Below are 24034 nucleotides of genomic sequence, written 5' to 3'. Positions count from 1 at the left end.
GCATCTCTGTGGGTTGTGTGGAGAGGACTGGACAGCAGGTGTGTCCCCTGAGGGATGATGAGATGTGGACTAGCAACCAGGCTGCTTTGGTGTCTGGTGGCTCAACTGGAATTGGTAAAGGCCATCTGAGGAGTGTTTAAACCTGGGGTCTGAGCTGCTGTGTGGCTGGAGTGGTGTTAATGACTTGCACCTGGTATTGGTAATTAGCAGAGCTGGGAGGCAGGTGGGTTTGCAAGGATTTCCTGCTCTGGTGGCAGTGAGTTCCTTTGCCATTTTTGCTGCAAGAAATTACTTTCTCAAAGGTACCTAATCTCGGGGGGGGGTGTGGTGTGGCAGAGTACATGGTTGGAGAAGTTTTGAAGGAATGTTTTTGTTTGGGTTTTCTCTTTTGTGTGTGGTGAGTTTTGGTTTTTTGGTGGTTTTTTAACCCTGTAAACATTGGTTTTGACAAAACCAAAGTAACATGTTGCCCCAGGGTGGCATGGGGTGTTCTTGCTGGTTTGTTTATATTGCTTCATTTCAGTCATCTGCTCTGGTTGCTTTATTGCCTATCACTTGGGCTCCAGCTGTGGCACAGCATAAGCCATCCTGTATTTTTCCAGCACTGCTGAAAAACTGACTTCATTGTCTCTTACTTCAAACTAGCCTTGAATTCCTGCTGCCCAAAATATCAACTGCAGCTCCCTTGATAGCTACCAGGAAAGCTGCAGGTGACTTGCTTTGACTGGCTCTCTGCAAGTCCCTGAGGAGAGGCAGATGGACTTTCCCTCAAGGTAGTGTGCAGCTCACAGCCAAAAAGGTGAAAATAACCCAATGATGTACTCTGCTGGAGTTTTGCTGGGAAGGCAGGTGTGATTTCATGACACATAGGTAATAGTTCCAGCTTGTAAGAGGGTGCCTCCACCCTCCTTTTCACTAGCTCCACTGGTCAGCTGCCCATTCCCTTCCCTGTAATGGTTTTTGTTCCTCAGCTGAGCTGTGAGACAGCAACTGGTGCTGGGGGAACAGGAGGAGGGTTTTTGATGTAAATGCATGTTGGTATCAGGATTGAGGAATACTTTTACATTGCATGCTGCTTTGGGCGATGTATTGTCAGATCACAGCCCTAAACTACACCCATGCAAGACCTGTGATTGATTCATTCTGCTGCTTGAGTGGAAGGTGAAGTGATCTGGAAAGGCTGATGCTTGGGAGTGGACATGCATTTGACTGTGCTGTTTCATAGACTAGGAAGTTATTGGTCTTGTGTTAACTTGACACTGGCAGGTCTTTGTCTCCCAAGTGTTGTTTACATCTCAGTTTTAGAGAAGCCAGTAATTTAGTATGAGTTGGCAATAATTGTATAGCACTGTAATGAGCCTCTCAAACTACAATGTAACTAGCCAGCTAATAGCTGCTAAGATCCCTTTCTATGCAATGCTGTAAATACCTTGGAGAGATGAAATAGATATTCTTGTTTTTATTGAAGTTTTATAGCAAGAACTTCATTCTTTTACTCAAAGCTTTTTTTTTTCATTCTAGGGAAAAAATTTCAAAACTGAAATTAAGTTTTTTTTTTTTCAAGCTATTTGTGCATCTTAAAAAGCACATTTTTCATGTTAACTTGCAGCCCTGGAAAGTGAGTCCACTGTTCTGTTGAACAGAAGAGAGTGGCTAAGGAAGGCTTTAAATGTCCTGACAACAGTTCCTTCAGGGCCATTGTGCATCCGTCACACTTTCACTTAAGGCTTTGTCATTGTGCAGTGTTGTACCAGTATAGCTCCCTGGGAGCACATACTGTCTCAGGGCATGGGCTGAGCAAGCTCAAAGTCATGTTGTGTTGGGGTAATGCTTATTGTTAGTAGGGCTTGCTAGGTGCCACAGTAATGTCACTACATGGTTTTAACTTGTGCCATACTTGCTCCTGAGCTGGTAGAGGTGCTAGGTCTGTCTGTAATCTATCTCTGTCATGTGGATGCAGTTTAGGACTCTTGCTATTCTTTATAGCAGTTCACTGAAATAAGTCACATCAGCAACATGCAGTTCTGTCACAAAAAGTTTGACAACTCTGTTACAGCTCTACTAACTACAAAACTCTCCTCCATGTAACTTCTCAAGCTGGCACTAACTAAGCTGGCAAATATTAGTAGTAAAGACCTGTCTGAAAAGTTATTTCACTAGTGGAGCCAACCTCAGGAGAAGCTGGAGAAGAGCATCCAGCTTTGAGCAGATCTTGCCTCCCAGAGCTCTAGGTGGATGGGATCTTTCTATGAGGCTACTGCGATGCTGAGTTGCTTTTCCGAGTGATGCCACAGAGTGGCTTCCTTGACAGATGGCAGTGAACTGACAGCTTAAAAGGGCTTTTTCCACAAAAAAAAAGTGGCATGTAGAAATGTTCTGACTAATAGAGATAGAATTGGTGTTGCTGAAGTAGGTAGTGAGTTCTCCAAGCAAACCTGGTACTTTGAGTCTGTGTAGAGGAACCACCTGAGGACCGTTCTGGGCTTCACACTGTCCCTGAGCTGGGGAGGGTTGAGGAAGTGATATGCTTTACTTAGGAAATGGATAGTCAAAACTCCCCAGCAACTATTCTGTTAGATTTGCATGTCCAATCTGTTGTCACAAGATGTCTTATTTTCTTCCTGAGCTTGCCTCACTTTGAAACTTCATTCTGTTTTGAAAGATGGGGCATGTCACTTTATGCAAGGTACTCAGAAAATAATTTAACTTTCTCAGGGATCTTCTGCTAGGGGTCAGCTACATGGCATTGTTCATTTTAAGAGTCCCTCTGGCTATTTGAACTTGGCCATGATTGCTGTCAACAGCAATTGGCAAGAGGGTTTTATGTTCAGCTATAGTCTGCTCCTTGTCACTAGAGCATTAGCAGACAGAGGGTTTCTCAATTCATGCTTTGCATAAATGCTTTCTCAGAACTCCTGGAAGCATTTTCCACCTCTTAGTGTTATTATTTAGGCAAAGTGTCTTTGCATACTCCTCTGTGGAGACTGAAGCACTGATCTCTTCAAGGTTTCATGTAGGCTGTGGTGGTAGATAAGCATAATAAAAAAACCTAGTGCTTCCCAAAATAAACTTGTGCTGCATGGTAGATAGTAAATAGAAGGAAATCTGTTCAAAACTCTTCAGCTGACAACTATTTACAATGACTTTGCAATTTTGGCATCTAGGAACATTTTGTTTCCCTACTTTTCTGCTTGCTGTGGGGTCCTGCCCCAGCAAAAAGAGGGTTGCTGAAGAGGATTTCCCAGCACTGTAAGTAGTAATCAAAGGGAAGTCAGAGCTCACCCATATCATGCCTTAAGTTACAGTAATGTATACACTGAAACTGAATACTTTTAACTACATACAAAAAGGAAGGAGCAAAACTGTTTATACTTTTGGGAAAGGAAGTGAAACACTCCTGCAGTCAGTTCTTAATGTGGCTGCCTCTGAACAGAAGGGAGGAGCAGTGTAAGGTTCACTGGACATGGTTTGACAATGTGGGATATTTTCCTTGTGTACTTTATTATGAAATGTGCATCTGAAACTGCATCAGGACTTCTGTGCTACACCTAGAGTATTTCTATCTTAGTGCAGTGATTGAACAGCAATAATAAAGTAAGAAGCAAACCAGATGGCAGTACAGAAATATCCTTGGTTTATTCAGATGAGCCCAGAAGAATGAATATCCTGATGACTGGATGGTGTGTGTTATTAAGCATATAGGTTAGTCACCACTCTGAGTATTTTGTCAGCTTAACAGAGTATGTAAAACTTTAAACATAGACCACTATTGTTGCAGTTATTTGTGTTGAAAATATCTTGTTATAAATGGTATAGTAGCATCCATTAATAGGACTGAAATTGATGGGAGATTCTGTTGATGACTGAGTTAAAAGCAGCTGCACTTAATAGAGTAGCTTCAAAGCAATCTCTGGTTCTTTCTTAGTCTCTTTTCCTCCTTGAGGAAAATCTTTAGTTCTAATTATACATTATGCCCAGACTATCATGGGGTAGAGTGATCACCTTTTGCAGCTTCAAAATATATGCTTAAATTGGTTTGTCTGCTACCTCTATGGGCTTTGAGTGGCAAGGTTTTGAAAAGTGAGCTGTTTAAAAACAAACAAAACCCCACAATCCTGCAGCTAATAATAGTGTATTAAGGTCAAGGATTTCTAGTGAAAATAGCATGTGAATGAGTGTTAAGTGTGTATATGTGGTGTTTACCACTGGATAGGTGACTTACTCCAAGTAAGTAACACTTTTAAAAAGTTGCCTGTAAAATGTGGATGTTCCTTTGGTAGAATGTATCATCGCAGGGTTAATAATGTTGCAAACCCACTGTTTTCTAGGTTCTGGTTAGTTAGTTAACAAGCAAAACCTGCTTTGTTACACCCAACCACAATGCAGCATTGGTTGTGTTGCATGGCTGTTCCTGGGGGACAGGGGAAGACTTGCCTTTCTATGCAAACTGCAAAATCTGTGTTTCATCTGTGCCTCTGCATGGCTGTTTCCCTCATCTGGAATATCTAAGTGTCTTGTTCCCTTTCTGTGATGTTCTTCTGTTGCCTCTGCCAAGCTTTACACTCTGAAAAGAATAAGAAACATTAGCAATTATTTGCCATTCAATTGGAGTAATAACAACTGAAGAGAACGATTTGTTACTCACATACTTATTTAAAACACTGAGCAATTTGATAGGCTAATTCCTACAGGGAATAAAGAGCTGAAAACCTGAGCATTTTAGAACTTAATTTTATTTTTAAATGTGATTTCTCTACTGAGCAATAGAGCTCTAAAGTACAGACCACTTTGCTCAATGATTTCAGTTTAGACTTTCTCTGCTTGTCATAATGCAACATTGTAATGGTAATATAGGTTGTAAAGATCAAGTCAGACCTCAGTTACATGTGTGTTACTGTTGTCTCCAAATTATGGCTCTGAACTCACAGACTTTGGTGGGTTTGGTCAAGAGAAATTAAATTACAAATATATGAATGCTACACAATATATAGAAGCTTTCTAGACTTCTGTTTCCCCTCCCTGTTTTGGAGCATTGATTTGCAGAGGTTGCTTTGATTCAGTGTTCAGTCTGGGAGAAGACGGCTTCCCCTTGGGCATGGGGGATGGTGTGGAGGCACAGGTGGATTATTCTGGTTTGGTCTCTTCCTAAATAGCCAATAAGAGTGATAATTTTTCGCACTATGAATGGGAGAGGAACCTAGGAAAAAATCCTCAAGAAATGACAATTAGATTAAAAGCACCACTAGACTTGTGCAAGGGTGTTTTGGGTTCACAGGAAAAGTCCTGAAGACACTACTTAAGAGCTTTTGTCAGCTTTGTGCTGAAATGATATTGTCTTTCCTTATGAGGTTAAAACCCAGTCTTTTCTCTACCAATATTTTCAATAAAGACACTGAGCAAATGGGGGATTGGTCTGCTTAAATTTGTTTTTACAGTTGATCCATACTTCAGCTTGTTAGTGAAATAAAATGACTGGACTTCCCTGGGGCTAAGGCAGTCTCACAGCAGGAGTGTCCCAGGTACATATTCACCAGGTGGGGCACAGGGTGTACCTATTTCCTTTGAAAAGTGGTGGATTAAGGGTGCTGATGAGATAGTCAGTAGCTTTGTGGCTGCCTTTAGCTCTCCTTTGCCCCTTATGCAAAGGTACAGAAGGTAATTGACACTGCAGTTAAATGCCTTATCTCCAGGAGATACAGGCTGTTGCTACTGACTTGAACATTTAATCTTGCATTGACATTTAAGGTTGAAATCAACATTGAAGCTTCTAATGAATTCGTGGGTGCAAGTTTATATTTAGACTGCACTTACAGAGGAGCCCTAAGGCTGCCTTCAAGTCCAAACTCACCATTTCCACAGGCAAAGAAAGTGCAAGCTTGTCCCTTGGCATAGCTGGAGGCCTCTTCTCAAAGCACACAGAGCCCCAAGGACCCAAAATGCTCAGCACCTTTTTATGCTGGTGATAGTCTCTCTTCTGGCTGCATCAGCTTCAGTATAAACAGATGAGCTAATCTGGGAATATCAGGCTCTTTAGAAAGGATGTTGTCATCCTTTAAGTGCCTTGAGTTTTCTTTGCTTTAACCTCAGGCTCTGTCTATACCAGCGATATTGCCATTGTATTTCTATCCTGTTGGTCAAACAAGAAAAGAGTTTGCCTAGCAGCAGTTAAACTAGGGAGATTTTCTGTTTGATCAGAGCCTCTGGGGAGTGTTCACAGGCGGAGATCTTGTCCAGGCATGGAGTGTGCATGGCGCTGACTGTGGTGCTTTGGAAGGTAAACTGAGCTTTGCTGTGTCAGATGGCTGCTCCAAGTGCTGTCAAGTCGCTGTGCCATGAGCAGCCACTGGAGGACTTTGTTTTGCTGCCATCCAACTCATTAGCTTTCAGTAGCTCACACATGTTTATTTATATAAACTAAACCTGTGAAAACAAGACAGTATGTCAAAGTCAGATTACTTGGTGTGACTCTCCTCCTTCAGCAGGGAAAGATGTGGCTACTGTACTCATTCATCTCCTTCTCATTGACTGTAAAGTAACACAATTAGCAGAGAAAAGGCTGCCAATCCAGTGAATAATCTGAGATTTCTGAGCAGTTCAGCATGTTAATTAAACTGGCATTGCAGCAGGAGTTTGAGTTTGCAGACTACAGGCAATCTTTCGCAGGGGTGTTTCCTTACCTACATGGTGCTTGAGGACTTTGAGTCTATGCTGGTTTGGTGAGATTCTTCACTGCCTTCCAGAGGAGCTGTTCTTCACCACTCTAATCAGAAACAGGCATGCATTACTTCAGTGTATTCCTGTTTATATGCATATGTGATACTGTATGGAATTTACTCTAGAATCTCCCACTTCTACAATCTGTTCTTTCTAGTGTGTTTCCTCATGTTTTGGTAACTGTAGGACTCACCAGGTACAGCTCAAACTTGGCAAGCCTTTTGACAGTGGTCTTATCTGAGATTTCTTATCTCTGCATTAATATCAACAGAAATGGTGTCATGCAATGCTGAAGGGTCTCTGTGCTGCCATCACAACAGCTCTCTGTGGTAAACTGTTTACCTCCAGCTAAATAAAAATAGATGCCCTTTAGGATCTTGCTTTAAAAATATTGCAACTTGTGCTCTGTGTCTGCAGGAACTTATTTGCTTACTCTTTGCCCTGAACAAACTGAACATCTTATCTGCATGTAAGGCTGTGTTCTGGCTTATGGATGATACATATATGTAACCATGATTCAGCAGAGTAAATCAGAAATAGCTCTGTGGAGGTCAGAAGTGTAATAACAAAGAAATTCCCATGCAAGGGGAAAGGGGGAGAAAAGCAGTGAACTTAAAACTATCATCTATGAGTCTTACAATGGAAGATTTTATGTGAATGTTGACTTCAATGAGTATTCATTGAGTTAGTTAACTGGTGGTCCCTTCCTTGTGTGGCTCTTCACAGTAGGCTGGTATCGGGGTAGTGTAACTTAGGCTTACTTTGGAAAGTGAAGTCCCTGGGTTTGCCAGGTCTTCAGCAGCCTGAGTCTGCTCCTCTGCCTTGATACTGACACCTTTGCAAGCAGATTGATAGTGTCAGTGCTAGTGAGCATCTGACTGTTGGAAGTGGAGGAGAGGTAGACCTAATCACTGTGCCCTAGGACATTATGGCAAAACCCTTTGGAGAAGATGTAACATCCTCCTGTGTAGGACAGTGCCATGTCTTGTCTGACATGTTAGATGAATGTTTGGTGTTAGGTGGGGGAACAGACCTGACACACACTGCTTACAGCTCCCTAGTAGAGGTCTGGCTGCCCCTTCAGCATCCAAGGGCACTTCTGTCCTATTTTGAATGCTTTGCTTTAAAGGCTGATGGAACTGGTTCATGGAGGGGGAAGTCATTGTGCCTCTTTCTCTAAAATGGATCTGTAGGAGGCTGGATGTGCTGAACCAGTACATTTCTAAGGACAAAAACTCCTAATGTTTTTGAAGTTTTTTTCCTCTGTTACCATGTTGCCAAGCAACATTTTTACAGTATCAGCAGCTGGGGAAACTAAACTTTGAATGTCTGAAAATGCATTAAAGGAGAAGAAAGAGGGCACTTATGTTTTCTTTTGGCTATATCCGTCCACTGTGAAGAGGGTGTACATTTTACTCCACCAGTAGTCTTCCAAATTATTAAGCTAGAACTTGGATTTATTCATCTTCATCTGTCTTAAAATTGTTAACACTTGAGAGCAATGCCAGAGGGAGATAAGTCTTGGCTCTCTAGCTAATAGATTCTTAAATAATAGGGTTGAGACAGATCTGAGAGGTATTCCCATCCTTTTTTCCATGCGAGGTCAGCTGTTATCTCATCACTTGCAGTGATGGGGTGGAGTGACACAAGTTGAAGCTTTGACTTGCAAGCCTAGAGTGTGTTGGAGCCAGTACTCAAAAGCTCCTCCAAGCCCCACAGCAGGTCACAACTGTTTACTTGTGCCTTAGAATTAAAGGAGACTAAAAATGATGGAATGGATAACTATCTCACATGCCACTGGCAGCAGAACCTGGTCTTATTTAATTATGATGCCCTGAGGCATGTGACAGACTCCTGACACTGCTTTGTGTCTAGGGAAGTCTTTTTGTCTTGTATCACTTGTATGGATAGGACACTGGGGACCCCAATGTACTGAATGCTGTTCGAACACAGAGCAGAGACTTCTCATTCTGCAGAGTTTAGTCAACCCTATTTCCAGACTTGTTTTTAAAGTGCATATATTACCATAATATCTAGAAGTCAAAGTTCAATCCCGTTGGGCTAGCAGTGTGGCATTATATAGTAAATGATTTCTGCTCTGAGGAATTTATATTCAAAGGTGCTTTGCAGTCAGCTCTCTGACTCTTCTCAGCTTCTGCTTAACTTTAACGCTAGAATATTTTTTTAATCAAGGTCTAAAATCCATATTGAGATTCTGCCTCAGGTGACCTTCTAAACACTCAAACTAATGAGTACAGAAGAAAAGCTGAGCTTTGGTGCTTCGTATTTTGTTTTACAGTCTGAATGATCTATGTTTGCTCCATGCAGGGCAAAGAGAATTAACTTCCTCTTTGAGCAGATAAATGGAAAGTAATAGACTTTGAAGATACTTGGATAAACATAGCTGATGAGTCTTTTTAGTGTTCTGATTAATAGGAAGAAGCAGACAGTCAACCTTTAACAGACAGAAAGAAGAAAAACTTTATCCAAATGAAACTTATTTAAGGGTAGAAAACACCCACTTTGAAGTCATCACTGCAAATACATTTGTTATAAGTGAAGGTATCTAAGTCCCAAAGATACAGAAGAAATCCACTTAGACACTGCAGGGACTCTCTGGTGCAGCTTGGTTGGACAGCATTAAACAGACATCAAATATTTCCAGGACTTAAAGCCACAGTCACTAAAACAGGTAACTTTTCAGCTGGTGACTTAAAAAAAGATACCTCTAAGAGCAGAATTATATATAATACACTAGAAAAAACTACTTTCTGGAAGAGTTGCTTGAAGGCATTTCAAAAATAAAGAAAATATTTTCTTATAGGTCTGTAGTGTCAGAAGCTGAGGCTACTGTAAATGCAGCTAATAGGATTCATTATTTGCCTAGATGGATATGTTAATCTTCCTGTAAAGAACATTAATACTTTGTATTAGCAAGCAGTGTCAGACCTATGCAACCCAGCTTTGGAATAGATTTTCCTTTTGGTAATTTCTAGCAAGCTTGCAAGGAGAACTTGTTTCTCTTCTGATATATTACTGATCCCTCTGGCAGCATTGCCTCTTCCAGCTCCATATTTATTTTTCTTTAAGCTCCAGCTACATTCAAAAGTTAAAAGTTCATCAAAATGACTTGAGGAAGGAGAAAAGAGAAATAAACTGTTTCAGCTTTTGTTTTTGCTGGGACTTCAGAACCAGAAGTCTGACCTTGTCCACAATACCTAATGGAGTCTTTGTTCTTCTCAACTTTCTCTAAATTGTTGAAATATCCCTATTGCTATATTGGAAAAAAAGGTGAGGGGGCAATTAATATGTTCTATCTGGTCCATAGACCAGTTTCTATAGCTTTTTTTAGCTGTGAAATGCTCAAAATACAAAGGCAATTTAAAACTTCCTGAAAGGGGTAGATGAGAATTCCCTTAATGTTACATTATGTCAGTGACTGTTGCTAAAACAGCCTGAGCCACAGCCCCTTGCTTATGTCAGAGCAGTTCATTGTAGGAAAACATGTTGTGTTATTAAATGCTGTAGAGTTATAAAGCTTGAGTTGCTGCTTCAGAATCCAGCAATGGGTCTGTTCTAAATCATGAATATAATCGTACTTTCATCTTCTGTGGGGGGACATTGCTGTTTGCCTATTAATTAAAATTACTATTGTTAATTAAATATTTGCTTTTATTTTTTTTCCCCAAATACAATGAAAATTGATCTTCAGCAAACATATGCAGTACGGTAACCAAGGACTTTATCCAAAGCCCATCAGTGGAAAATTTCCTGCTGGATTTGGCAGGTGCTGAAAAACCCTGGGCAAGAGAAGAACTTGTAAAAAAGTTCTCATTTCAGAGGCCTGACCTCCTGCAATAATTACTTCATAGAGTAGAATTCAGTATACAATATAAGTTTAGACGTGTATTAGAAACTGCATTCATTACCAATTATATCTGCACATGTAGTCACTGGATTGCACAGCTATTGCATCTCTAAACTTGGAAGGTAAAAATCTATATTCAGAAATATGGCTGTGAGCACTGCAGAAACAGCTTCAAAATATCTCATGACATAATAGTGATGTTACATTTTTTAGACCCATGCAACCTGGTAAAAACTGGGCCAAGGTCTCATGTGTTCTTTGGTGACTCACCAGCTTTAGGATATGACGTTTCTAGTCTACATTTGACCTAGACTAGGGAAAGGAAAACACCTCCTACTTATCCAGCTGGGCTTAAGTTGAAAGTTAAAATGTTTGTGCCAGGACATGGGAGACATGAATAAGACATGAATGCAAGGCAAATACCAGCATGTGAGGTCAGGGCTGTCAGCACAGGCATAGTACTTGAGCTGAGCAGGGTAGTTTCCCTGGCCCTCTTGGCTAAGCTTAATGAAGTGTATTTTTGTGTGTGTAGAAAGATTTGGGATATTAGAGGCAAGTGCAGTGTATTGACAGAGTAAAATTGTCCCAGATCTCTTGGGGTGGAAGCAGCTCTACCTCAGCATATGCTGAACTGTTTATGCTTGGAGCACTTTCCTTGTACATGAATGCTGTTGTCACACTACATCAATAACCACTTCTGTAGCTGCTTAGGAAACAAATATTAGGTGAGAGGCAAAGTTATGCTGTGGATTAGAAACTGGGGTCAATACTAGGATCAGTGGGGGATTTTAGTGATGAGATTTCTGAAGTATTTATCAACAGTCTGTAAAGGGACTGAGGGACAAAGAGGCAATGTCTGCAGGGTGTATAAGGAAACACTGCAAACTAAATCAGCTTTTCAGCAGGGCAGCCAATGCATCTCAGAGTGGCTAAACTCAGTGCTAAAAGTACCAACCCATTTCCAGACTGGGATGTGTTTGTAGCTGCCTTAGTGTTGAGATGCTGCAGGACCAGACTGGAGGCAGAATCAGAACTTTAGAGGAGGAATAAGGGTGATGGGAGAGGAAGAGGTGGGAGGCTGAAGGAAACTTTGTTCTCAGTAGAACTTAGACCAAAAGGCCACCAAATGTGTGTGTTTGTCAGAACATTACGAAATGCACCTCAGGGATCTCCACATGAGAGAGTTTACTGTAAATTCATTTTCATATCACTGGCTTTTTCTTTCTCCATTAGCTGTTCCATATGGCTGTGATTAATAATGGTCACAAAAGATAAAATGGATTATCATGGGGATGAAGTAAGGACCTTTAATGAAAGCAAATCAGCTTTTAATTGTGACTTGTGAAGATGGGGCAATACAGTTGTAGATATGAACTGTAGCAAATGATTCCAAAGACATTTGCTCAGAATTGATTGTAGCAGATGCAAAGGTCAAACCTGTGGATGTAAACTGGGGATGAGCTGGCTCAGAGCATCTGGTATAGTTTTGCCACATGCTCTGGGCTGAATCTTGCCTATATCTAACCTGCTCCTGTGGCCTCACCAGCAGCTGTCTGCAGGTGTATTTGCACAAGTGCAGCCACTTGCCATTGCACATCATGAAGCTTCATCTGCCTGAAATTCTTGAGTTGGCTCTTTAGGGTATTTGTATCTAAGTTAATTTCACACTTGTGGTCAAGGATGAAATAATTGAATTGCTGGTAAAGCTTTAGAAACAGGGTGTGACAGAGTTTCCTACAGGTCCCATTTGCTTCTCCTGTGCCTGTATCTGGAATGTGGGCAATGTGTTGTGGTGACCTGTCTCACTACAGGTGGCTGGCTGTAGCTTGCTGTTGGGGACAGCACAACTGCTTCCAGTGCGACCAGCACAGGTGGGTACTGAGCCATACAGGCAACTCCTGGCTCAACCATCACCACTCATGGCTGAGTAGGCTGCTGCTGAAGCATCCTCAGCTCCTGACATTTCAGCAAGCAGAGCTTGAATGGGCTTGGGAAAATGCAAACTTACTTTTTATACAGGTTCATTTCCACTCCTTGCTGTATAATTTCAGTGTCTGCAGTCTACATGCTGTCAATAACAAAGATGATCAAAGACTTGTATCAATAGTGAAAACTTTTTACTATATGATTAACATGCAAAAACTCTGACCCCTCTAGACAAGACATTCATGTAGTCAGATTGTACTATTGTACTATTTTTCAGATGCATTATCAAGTCCCTAGAAGATCCAGAGCTATCAGATTTCCCTAGTATCTTTAATGTAATTTGCATGATGATTCTTGAAAGTGTGATATTAACTTCATTTTGCAGATGAAGAACTTAAATGTTCATCTGCTTTGTGGTCCAGTTTTGGCTCCTTGGACTTCCGAGTAAGTCCAGGAGGACATCTCAAGGGGAGCTGGAAGTATGGGTTGCTATCTAGGAGATCCAGACCACCCAGTGGGGCTGAGGTTTTGTCACAGCAACAGTATCAGGCAAGAGTTGACCTGCTGCAGAACTGCCTCTGAATTCAAGTTTTCCCTTAAGGAAAAGCAACAACACATTTCCTCATTTGTAGAGGGAACATGAAAATGTGAATAAGGTGCAGAGATTAACACAGCATCATCTGTTGATGTCTTTTGAGACATCTGAAAGAAATAGTACCCAGAGATAAGGCCTTCTATTCAGTATAAAGCAAGGCTGGTAGTTATATCTAAACATTAAGGCTCCTGTTTTCCTGACCAGAAATGTACTGTTTGCATCTTACAGGCTCTTGCTGCTGTGGATACCAGGAGTCTTATTCTTCTCTTTTTGTCAAAATCAGCTTCTCCCAGACAATAACTGAGACTGAACGTGTACTATGGTGCAGCAGTTTTTGCAGAGAGTCATTGTCTGAGAGATGAATAATCTTAAGTGATTATAGCCCTAAAAAATGGACAAGGTTTTGGTTGTGCAAGTACTTAATTTGTTCTGATACAGATAAAAATTCATATCAAACTAAACTGAGCTGAGAAAAATGGTGGTAGGTATGACCCAATTATACTAATCAATTAGAAACATTGAGTGGGAAGGGTAGCCAGCACCTCTGGAGTATCAGTGATAAAGGTCTTGTATGTTTGAAAACAAGTTTCTCTTTCCACCTGTATCACTTGATATATTAAAAGGCATAACTTCTCCCTAGGAGTTTTAACTCCCTTATCCTTAGGCTATAATGATAGCACACTTTCACATTTATATTACTAAGTATTCAATATGCAGAGAACAGAAAATAAGATATCACTGAATAAATTGAATCAACTATCAGAAATAAGACTGGGCTACTGATGGATATTTAAGTATGTTTCATTTATTGAATATCCCTATTTTAAATTTGCATGAGAGATTGCTACAGACTTTCCCATCTGCTGTAACAGTGTCACAGAATCCAGAACTACCCCATTTACCTGAAAATAAGACAGGGTCTTACATTAATTTTTGCTCCAAGAGATGCTTTTTTTGCATGTATAGCTGCCCAGACACTATTTAAATGGACTTTCTTTTATGAACTGTTACTAAGGCTTATTTTTGGAATAGGGCTTACATTTTGAGTATCCTCAAATCCTGCAAAATTATGCTAGGGCTTATTTTTGGGGTAGGTTTTATTTTTGTGGAAACAGGGTAAGAGCAGTTCCACTGAATTCTGGTGTTTTGCTTCTGGTAATGGCTTTTACCTGACACACTTGCTCTTGGCCCACTGCTCTCTAATGGAGTTGAAGTGCTATTGCCATCAACTAGTCACAAATGCAAGACAGAAGTAGTATCTGTTTCAATAAATAAACATTTTCTGCTCCACACTGCAAAAATAACACTTATATTAGCTGTGTTTAATATACATTGATGGGATTAAAATGTCTTCAGTCATAGTTTGCTGCTTGGGCAATGAAATGTAAGTGACAACATAGCTAAATGCAGAAGGCAAGGGGATTGGTTTTACTTGGTATTCATTGGGTATAGCAGGAAGAATGCACTGATTTAAGCTGTTTACATAAGGAAGGAGCTGCATAATTTCACTTGTTTTAGTTTATGTATTCTAGCAGTAGTAGCAATTTCTACACCAGCACATGTGTATGCAAGTGCATATACTGCTTTTATTTTTTGGTATCTAACAATATTTTCTGTACCTAGAGGCAAAAAGGTTTCTTTACTACTTCTAGATGACCTTTTTCATATTTTTGAAATCATATTAAATAAAGCAATTTTCTGGCCTGTAGTGAAAGTCATGGGGCTTAGTACTTCAAGGTGCAGGTGTTCTTGGAGCAAATCTGCTAGGGAAGATATTCAGATATCAAATGCAATGACGATGAATTATACTGAAGGCTGCCAGAGACCTCAGTGTTGAGGTCTGAGTTGTGCACAAATGTGGTGGTTGTAGGAGGAGCACAATGGCATAACTTTATTCTTTACCTGATACTTTCAATATGTGGTAAGTCATGGAGGGTAAAAGGGAGGTTACTCTACCTGACCAGCTGGTGATACGTGTAAAGGGATTGAACACAATGATTGTGTCAGGAATACAGTGCCATTCTGACAAAGATTTTTTCAATATGATACAACTTTCTACCTGTTATTACTCTTCTACACCTGCAATAGTCAGTGCAGCTGTAGAGATACATGTCGTACCTGCACACCAGAACTGTGAAAACAGGCTTTGTGCTGAGACTTCACACTTGCATTTTGACTGCAAGTATATTCAAAAAAGCTCACTTTTAAAAAGACAAGAATCCTGAAGATTTTAAGCAAGTGTTTGAAGAAGAAAAAAAGCTACAGGCATTATTTGGATCAGCTTGGGTAAACTTCAATAGGATCTAAGTGCTTATGGTGCTTTTCAAATGTGTAAAGACTTAGTCAGCAGCCCTGTAAAAAAAAAAAAAAAAAGTAAGCTCCATGATTTTTCCACTGTATCTGAAAAACACCTCTATAAACATCATGGCAAAAACACTTTTTGCAAACATAAGTGACTGTTTTGCTTTTATAACTTTTCTTCAATAATATAGTTGTGCCAGGTGAGTGTCAATATGCTGCTTTAGCATCTTTCCCAGAGTAATTGTTTGCCCCTGCCCCCATCCAGTCTGTGCCAATATAAACTACATTCTGTTACTATTTCTTTAACACAAAACAAGTTAGACCCCTCTGCCTATCTTGGTATGGTTAGGCAACGCATAAGTCATTTAGGGCCTCTGCAGGCTTGTGGCAGCAGATTAAAATTACATGTTTGAAACTGTTACCAGCCTTACCCATCTGCCTTGCGTTCCTACCAGATGCTGCTGCCCCCAGTGATGTATGAGCATCTCATGAATCAACTCCTGAATGCTGCAGTTTCTCAGGCTGGTGCATTAAAATAAAAGGGAGTTTTAGCTTCACACATCACAACATGACAGCATTAATTCTGACTGCAGAACTGCAAAGCAGTACCTTACAAAACTTCCAAATTCAAACATGAACTGAAATTTTTAAGATTATATTAAAGAGAAAAAACCCAAACAAAATCTTCTTATTCAGATTCATGACACATCACTGTTTTCTTTTTAAAAGCGGTGCATAAACACCTGTTATCCTGTGAGCTCCCTTTTCCTGCTGTTCTAGAAAGGCTTTGAGTACTGATGCTGTTTATTCAGGATAACAAAATATGTTCTCTAGTGAATAATATATTTACTCTTTTCCTTGTCCTTTTAGATCACTATGAATTTTTTAAAGGGGGAACGGTTTTCTTTTCACTGCTTCTGCTGCAGCAATTTGCTGTCATTTCATGGGACTGAAGGGCAGTGAAAATGTTTTTTAACAGACAGTTGTCATAATTAACACCACCAAAAGAAAATTAGCTAGAGCAGCAAGGTAACACAAAATGAGCTGATGGGGTGAATGTTTTTGAAGTTATCTGAACAGCTTTAGTGCATCCATCCTACTGTCAGAAGTGACACGAGCAGCCTTTCACAAATGTTATCAGTCAGCTGTTATCCTTCAAAGTGCTTATCAAAGCACTTAAACTTATGCAGTTCCCCAGATGCTTTCTCTGCAGGATTTGTGATGGCAAAATCAGTTGTGAACAGAGATGTCTGTCCATTTGTCCTAACAGGAGAGCTATCTTTTAATTGTCTCAATGCTAAAAACAAAAAATCCTCCAAAGCACTTTTTTTTTAGGATCCAGCTGTGTAACCCTGGTGCAGAGCTGAGGGCTTCTGCAGTGATGGTCAGCCAATCTGTCATCCTCTCCAGTTATTAACCTGCCTTTGTAGCCTTTGCTAGACACTTCCCAGGGAGTGACAAGAAACCTGCTTTTTAGTGAATGTCTTCAGTTATCTTCACCTTCTCCAACTTCCAATGTATGGATCAGCTGGAGGCTTAAGTGTTCTTTAAAGCTTCTATTTTTGTTTAATAACTGGAATTCACTGGAATGAAGGGAATACTACAAGATTACTTTTATTGGTTAATAAGACTTATCCTTTTAGCTACAGACTCTCCCAAACTTGCCCCAGAGATGCACAGCCCTGCCTGCCAACTTCTTTTGCAGCAGAAGTGCTGCCTGTACCAGATGTTCAGAGCTCCTGAGCCAGAATCCCAGAGATGGTGCAGTAGCTTTAAACATGCTATTAATAATCCTTAATCTTTGGGCTCTAAAGTTCAACAGAGCCATGTCTTTTTGGTACCTCTACCCAGCTATAGGATTAAAAAAAAGTTTTGTTTTTATGAGCAGATGCTGAGACTGCATTTGAGATTCTGTATAAACTTGAAAAGCAGAATATTGAAGGAAAAGCTCAGTTATCATAAAGCTGGTGATGTGATTAAGATTGGGCATGTACAGAAGGCCAAACTGTAACAGGACAGAGGAGATCAGTGTCCAGGCTTTAATAAACTGGAGCCTGTAATAAGTACTATGTGGGGAAATGGGCTTAAGATTCAGACACTTTCAACACTTGTGCTTCACATTAAGGATTACACAGACAGAAATAGGACAAAAATGCCTCTCCAGCTCTCAGCCTGTTCCAGGTCATATCTGCATCTTCAGGTTTCTCTTGTCATCTTTGCTTAGTCAGGTAGGAAAGTTGGACAGTTGCTGAGATCATCCCAGGACACCAATCCTGCCAAGACATTTGCTGATCTGCAGGTAAACATTTTCTGTGGTTTTTGTTTGTTTTTGTTTAAGTGCTATCCATTAGTCCTGCTCTTCCCAGGAGAACTGCAGGTTAAAAAACTCTTATGGAAAGACACAAGGACATAGATAAGGAAAGCATCACCTGTAAGACAATGACAGGACAGCCTCTCCTGCCTTTTTTCAACATTCTGCCATGAAAGGGCTATTGCAGAAACCTATGCTACAAGTCCTGGAAGAAAGTGTCTGCTTTCTGAGCAAGTTATGTTGTTGGAGGTTGCTGATGTACCTGTGCCTCAAGGAGGATGGTGATGGCCCTGGGGGAGCCTTGTGTCCTTTGGAACAGATCCTGGAAAGTGTTCCAGTGAAGGATAGCTTTTGCTTGTGTTCCCCAGCATCTCATATATTTCCCAGCAGGAGATGGCATGTGCAGTCACTTACAGAAAGTTATGCTGCTCTATTTGTCTTTCAAAGTGCTTAGAGTATCTAAAAAGAGGAGAAAAGATTTCTGAGCAGTCTTCCTCCAAGTTACACCTGGTCTGAGCACCACTTGTGCTGCTGTTACCACAAATGCATATCTCTTTTGGTGTGTAGCCTCTTCTGTTCTAGTTGATGCATATTAATTTAACTTCTGGGTCATGTCTGAAGTTGCAAGAATAAGATCTCAACAACAGTTGTGTTAAGATGAGTTAATTTTAGGGAGGGGGAGCTCTTTGCATTCAGCAGCACTAGTACTGGCTTCCACAAGCTGGAAGCAATGATGCACCATGTTAAGGTGTCTGCAGTTTGTGATGGATGCAGCCTGTGAGAAATCATTCCAGGTTAACAAAAAGGGGAGCTGGTGTTACATAGGCAAGTTATTTTGTCATCCCTTGTTTACGCTAATTTGGATATGCACAGATGGAAATGATTTAGGCTGAGCCTCCTGGGTTATTCCAGTCTGAAGGAGGAGGAGAGTAGGTAACTCATTTCTGTTGAGATGCCACAGGGGAAGTTCCTGGGAGCTGTGGTGACAGTTTGTTTGGCCAGGCAGGGCATTAAAAGGAGGGACCAAGGGGTGCTGTGTGTGACTTGAAGCTGGCAGAAGAAATGGTAACAACTTGCCTGCCCTTCCTAAAGTAAGTGCAGGAGATCAGAGCTGAGAGGATTTGCTTTGTTTCTCCCCTCCTCATGTACCTGTATAGGCCATCATTTAGTGGCATGGCCCCTCATGGCATCTGTTTAGAAACAGGTTTTCATTCCAGGGGAAAAGAGTGGAGGGGATACCCTGCACTGCATGGAATAAGCCTCTATGTTTGTGAATGTGACATATGAGCTAGAAATTATCAAAGTGATTATGCAGTTGTGCTGGGGAGAACAAGGCAAGATGCTCAGACTGTAAGGGGTAGAGAGATTAATCTACTGTTCTGCAAATCACTCTTGTACTGTGGAGATGCAGTTCAAGATTTTTTTTTAACATGAACAAATTTCTTTTGTGTATTGAAAGACTCACCAAGGATGAAGTGTAGAGGCAAAGTAACAGGGCCAGACTCATCTGTGTACACCTGCACAGGGGGAGTAGAGAAGGTGCACAGAGACTGGTCCCTGGAACAGGCAGCTGCTGTAGCAGCTTGGGAAAAGAAATGTTTGTGGGGCTGGAGGGGGGTTTGCCTTGCTGTGTGGGTTGGCTGTGCCATAACCAACTGCTCTCCTCATGTGTGCTTGCTTTAAAATAACTTTAAAAGGCAGCAATGTGCACTGGGGATAGAATGTGCAAGAATAGAAGGATCTTTTCCCATTAGCAAATGGGGGGTCAGGCAGCCAGGTGTGAGTCTGGGGCAATCCCTGTCCTGTTTCACAGTCTCCCCAAGTGCTGGTCCTGTGCTCTGTGGTCTGAGCCCTGAGCAGTGCTCTGCTCTGAGTACCTTTTCTTGCATGTAGTCTGATTTCTTACTTCATCTACAGGTAGCACAGAGACCAGTTCTCTGCAGCTGCCTCTTAGATATTTGAAGACTGTTTCCCATTAATCTTATCTCTTGATTAAGCAGCCTCAGATCCTTGAGGCTTCCTGCTCAGCTGCATTTGCTAGGCTATATGATAGACATTCAGCTGCCAGATGAGTCCTATATGTGTGTAATAGCTCAGCTGTTAGAAGAGCTGCTGTGTAAGCATTATACCCATATGCCACCAAAGCCTCTTGTGACAGCAAGTAAAGGTGCTACATAGTGGAGATATTGGAGCAGGTATTGAGGTAATTCAGCATTGTCACTTCTCTGAGCTCTGCAGTTGGCACCAGTTGCAAAGCTACTGCTCTAATGCTCAGGGCTGACAAATGCAAGGTGAGGGGGTACTGACTGTTTCATTTGTAAGGTGAGAATTACCTAGAAGAGTTGGTAATAAAATAATAAGAAAAATACCTGAAATGGGGGAAGTGAATGGAGCTGATCAAGACAGCCTAGCCAAAGTGGGGTATAATGCTGTCCTTTGCTTGTGTTGATTTCTTGCTGAAGAATATGCCCTAACTGTAGATTATAACATGGGACAAAATAGTCAATAACCAAGTGGAAGTATCAGAATGGGAATAAGTCAGCCGGAACTGATCACTGGGCTATTAATGTCCTTCTCTGATTTAGATTGATTCTAATTGCAAACATAAGTCAGTTGATTGTATTCAGTCTTTATTTATGATCAGGTCTGATTACACAAATTATGACAAATATGAATTAGGTTGTAACTAGCCCAGCAATAAGCTCTATGTTGCTAGGTAACAAGCCAACACTATTTCAAACAACCCAATCAAGGAGAAGAAACTGAGCTATTGTTCTTTGTTCTCACTCCTTGTTCTTTAGGATGCTGTTAAGAGCCTTTTAAATGTCTTCTCCTTAGTATTTGATTTTCTGGGAGGAAGGGTAAAGTTTTTGTTGAATTTAAAGCAGGCACCTTTGCATAGTGTTCATTTGACAGAGGTTTTTGGAGTGGTGGCTCTGGGAGCTGCTGTCTCAGTGCTGCAAAGTGATGTACTCCTGGATGCTGAAATAATTGCAGAGCAAGCCTGAACCAATGAGCTCTGGTGACATCCAGTTCCACTGCTTGTGTTGCTTAGCTCTGCCTTTCCTGCTGTCGGTTTGTCTGCTGTCCTTGTGGTATTGGAATGGAAATGGTATGGTGAGTTTTAATCTGGCCCACTTTTGGTAACCTAATGTGAATCTTAACTGCTTTTTATATTAGACAGCACCATCCCAGTATTGGGGAAGCTGACTGACATTAGGTGCTACTCAGAAACAGCTGCCAGCTCTGCAAAGCTTTTGTAGAAATGAGCTTGGCATGACACTTCTGCTCAATACAGATCCACATCTTGTATGGGTTGGGCAAAACGAAAGTGGTGGAGGCCAGAGAGAGTATTATAGATTGGCAGAGCTATTGATGAGTTTAGTACAGTATTTCCCTACCTGGCAGTGGGCATCAACAACAAAAGCTCTGGGATTGCTTGAATCAGTGTCCTGCAGGTGATCAAGCCAACAGGCAAACTCCACACAGCCTATTCCCTCCTGAGGACTGGAGAAGGTAGCTTTTAATCAACCTGAAAATAACCTGAACAGTGCACTGAAGCATCTTGGGTTTGGAGATATGTCAGGAACACTTTCAATCTTTTATCTTCATGGGAACAGCAGGAGAAATGCCGTTGAAATCAGCTCTGTAATTTCTCCTCTGTAATTATACCTGTCACCACTTCCGATGGAACTGATATAAATAGCCAGTTCTACCTTCTGTTTGCATTGTGCTTTTTTTATTATAAAAAGAGGCAAACTGTCTACCCTTATCTCTGATGGTATGACCAGTCTAAGATGTATAAATCAGGTACCCATGCACTACTAATTTGCTCTGTATTTCTAAGTTTGACACTATATACAACACATTACCATTGTAAGTAATCTTGTTTGCCAAGAGTTTGCCTGTAGGATTTATGTCCCACGATAAGGTCAGAGATGAAACCAAAAGGTATGTGTGTAAATGTATACTTTTGTATGCCCAGTGCCTACTCTTAAATCCACATTTGTCTGGAAACAAAAGGCAGACCTGTGCCTGTGTGAAATGCAAATGGATGTGCTTTAGTCAGCATTCATCTGAAATACTCACATAAGCCAAGAGAAATTCAAAGCTCTTTCCCAGACTTGTAGGAGTTGATGTATTCCAGAAGAGAAAAGAAATTGTGGTATATTTTAAATTGTTCCAGTTTAAATATATTGGGACAAAATTACTAGCAGTGTGAACTAACACAGCCTGGTTTGTCAGTGGAGCAGTAGAAGTGATGCCAGATGATCTTAAAAGCTGACCCAAGGACTGAATAACCGTGGTTTGCACTGGGATAAGAGCCCAGTGGCCTGGTTGATCATTACTGAATCTTACAAGACACCGGCAGCTTTGTAGGATAGCTAGTTTAGTGGATTTAAGTTCTATAAGCTACCTCCAACATCACTGGTTTCAGTGACAAATACAACAGGTAGTCCTCTGACTTTGCCTTTAATAAGCAGTCATAAAAATACATGAGTAAATACTTTGAAATAAAACCCCTTGTGTAACTTCAACTTTCTCTCTGTTCCTGAGAGAGGAAAAATCATATGGGGGGAATTAGTTCATTGAGTTATCACAAGCAGAAGAGACTAGAAGGAAGAGAAATTAATAAGAGGTAAGGTTTGTTTATTCTAATGACAGAAGTTAAATAGTGTTTTTAATCAGTTTTTTTAAAATTTCCTAGTTGGTAAAGAGAGCTTTAGCTACCACACCCTCCTCCTAGGGAGAGGACACAGCAATCAAACCTGTGCAGAATGTGGCCCATGGCTTAAACTACAGGTTTTACTGCAGTTCAATTTATATTGATAAATACCATTTTTATTCTCCTCAGGGGTCCCCAAATTAATTTTGAAACCTGTGATAATCATTAAGCAGTCAAAGACCAGGGACATTCCCACCCTGCTTATACAAGTAGAACCCGAACCGAGATATTGAAAGTCCCCATTCTCTATAACAACACCCCTTTCCCTGCTCAGGTGAGTGATGCTGCCTCATCCAGCTGTTTTCTACTCTCCAAAGCAAAAACATCATTCTTCCATTTCTGGCTGAGTTGAGGACTGCTGAAATTCAGGTAAAAGGTGTAATTACATATCTGTTCCTTTATGTGCTTTAGAATATTCCAGAGCCCCACTGGTGGATGCTTGCAAATGGGAACTCCCCCAGCACTGCAGAAGTTACACAGGTGCCACAGTACATCACAAACCTCTCAGCACTGCTTCTTTGTTTGGATATTCTCAGAAAAAAAAGCACTAGGGCTCAAAGCTTGATTTGACTGAACAGCTCAGTATCTGTAAACTCTTTACTAGAATCAACGTAGCATTTGTCATGCTAAAGATAAAGCAAGAGACAGAAACAGAGCGGGGTCATTGTACGAAGTGTCAATCGGGACTCTTAGTAAGCCATAGAAGTAAAACTCCACAGAAGAAAACTGCGTTTGCATTGCTGTGAATCATGAATGATGCTGTTTCAGGTGTCGGGGTGGGGGGAAAAGGCAAGAGCAGGAGACTTTTGCTGTGCTTTGTTCTGAAGCAGTTAAGTGTCGTCATTTGGAAGTACATGAAACAGCCCCAGTGGCTCTTCTGCAGTTTTGTCTAGTAAAACTGTGCATACCAAGTGCAGACTGTACTGCTGTTGATATAATTTGAGATGATAAACATGCTAATATAAGCTCAGACCCTACTGAAGTTTGGAGAGACTGCTCCAGGAATCCTGCTGCCTCATGTATTGGAGGCGGGGGGGCACAACAAGGGGCAGCTGAACCTATGGTCAGGAAGGGAAGTTCCTGGATGTTGTGAAGTGCTAACAGGTAACTTACTACATACACTAGGAGATTTTAATCAAAACCAGGTATCAAAGCTGCTGGAGTTCATGCTTTTTTATTTTTCACAAGCCCATGTAGGAATGTCTACAAATGCACTTGTCTCTTCTTGGACCCACCACCTCTTTTGCTAAGATTCTCTCTAGGTTTTCAGAGTGCCAGAAAGCTGCACACTTCAGAGAGGGACTCTTTTCTTCAACAGCTTATTTTCCCCAGGACTAGCCCCAGTTGCTCAGAGGATCCATCTCTCTCTTACTTCAGTGTCCAAAGTTTGAGGGTTCTCCCGCAAGGCTGTGGCCTCTTGCAATACAGGCATAATGTTGATGCATCCCAGCTCTGAATTCTTATTAAACAAATAGCATCTGTATAAGAAAGATTTATTTCTGATTACTTGTTTTAGCAAATGCCCTCACTGTCTTTTTCTACTTGCTCTCAGCACTGGCTACATCCGTTTTAGCCTGTCTTCTTTCTTGGGAT

The sequence above is a fragment of the Columba livia genome, chromosome 14, assembly GCF_036013475.1.
Source record: "Columba livia isolate bColLiv1 breed racing homer chromosome 14, bColLiv1.pat.W.v2, whole genome shotgun sequence".
NCBI lineage: Eukaryota > Metazoa > Chordata > Aves > Columbiformes > Columbidae > Columba > Columba livia.
Note: the sequence above shows the minus strand (reverse complement) of the source record.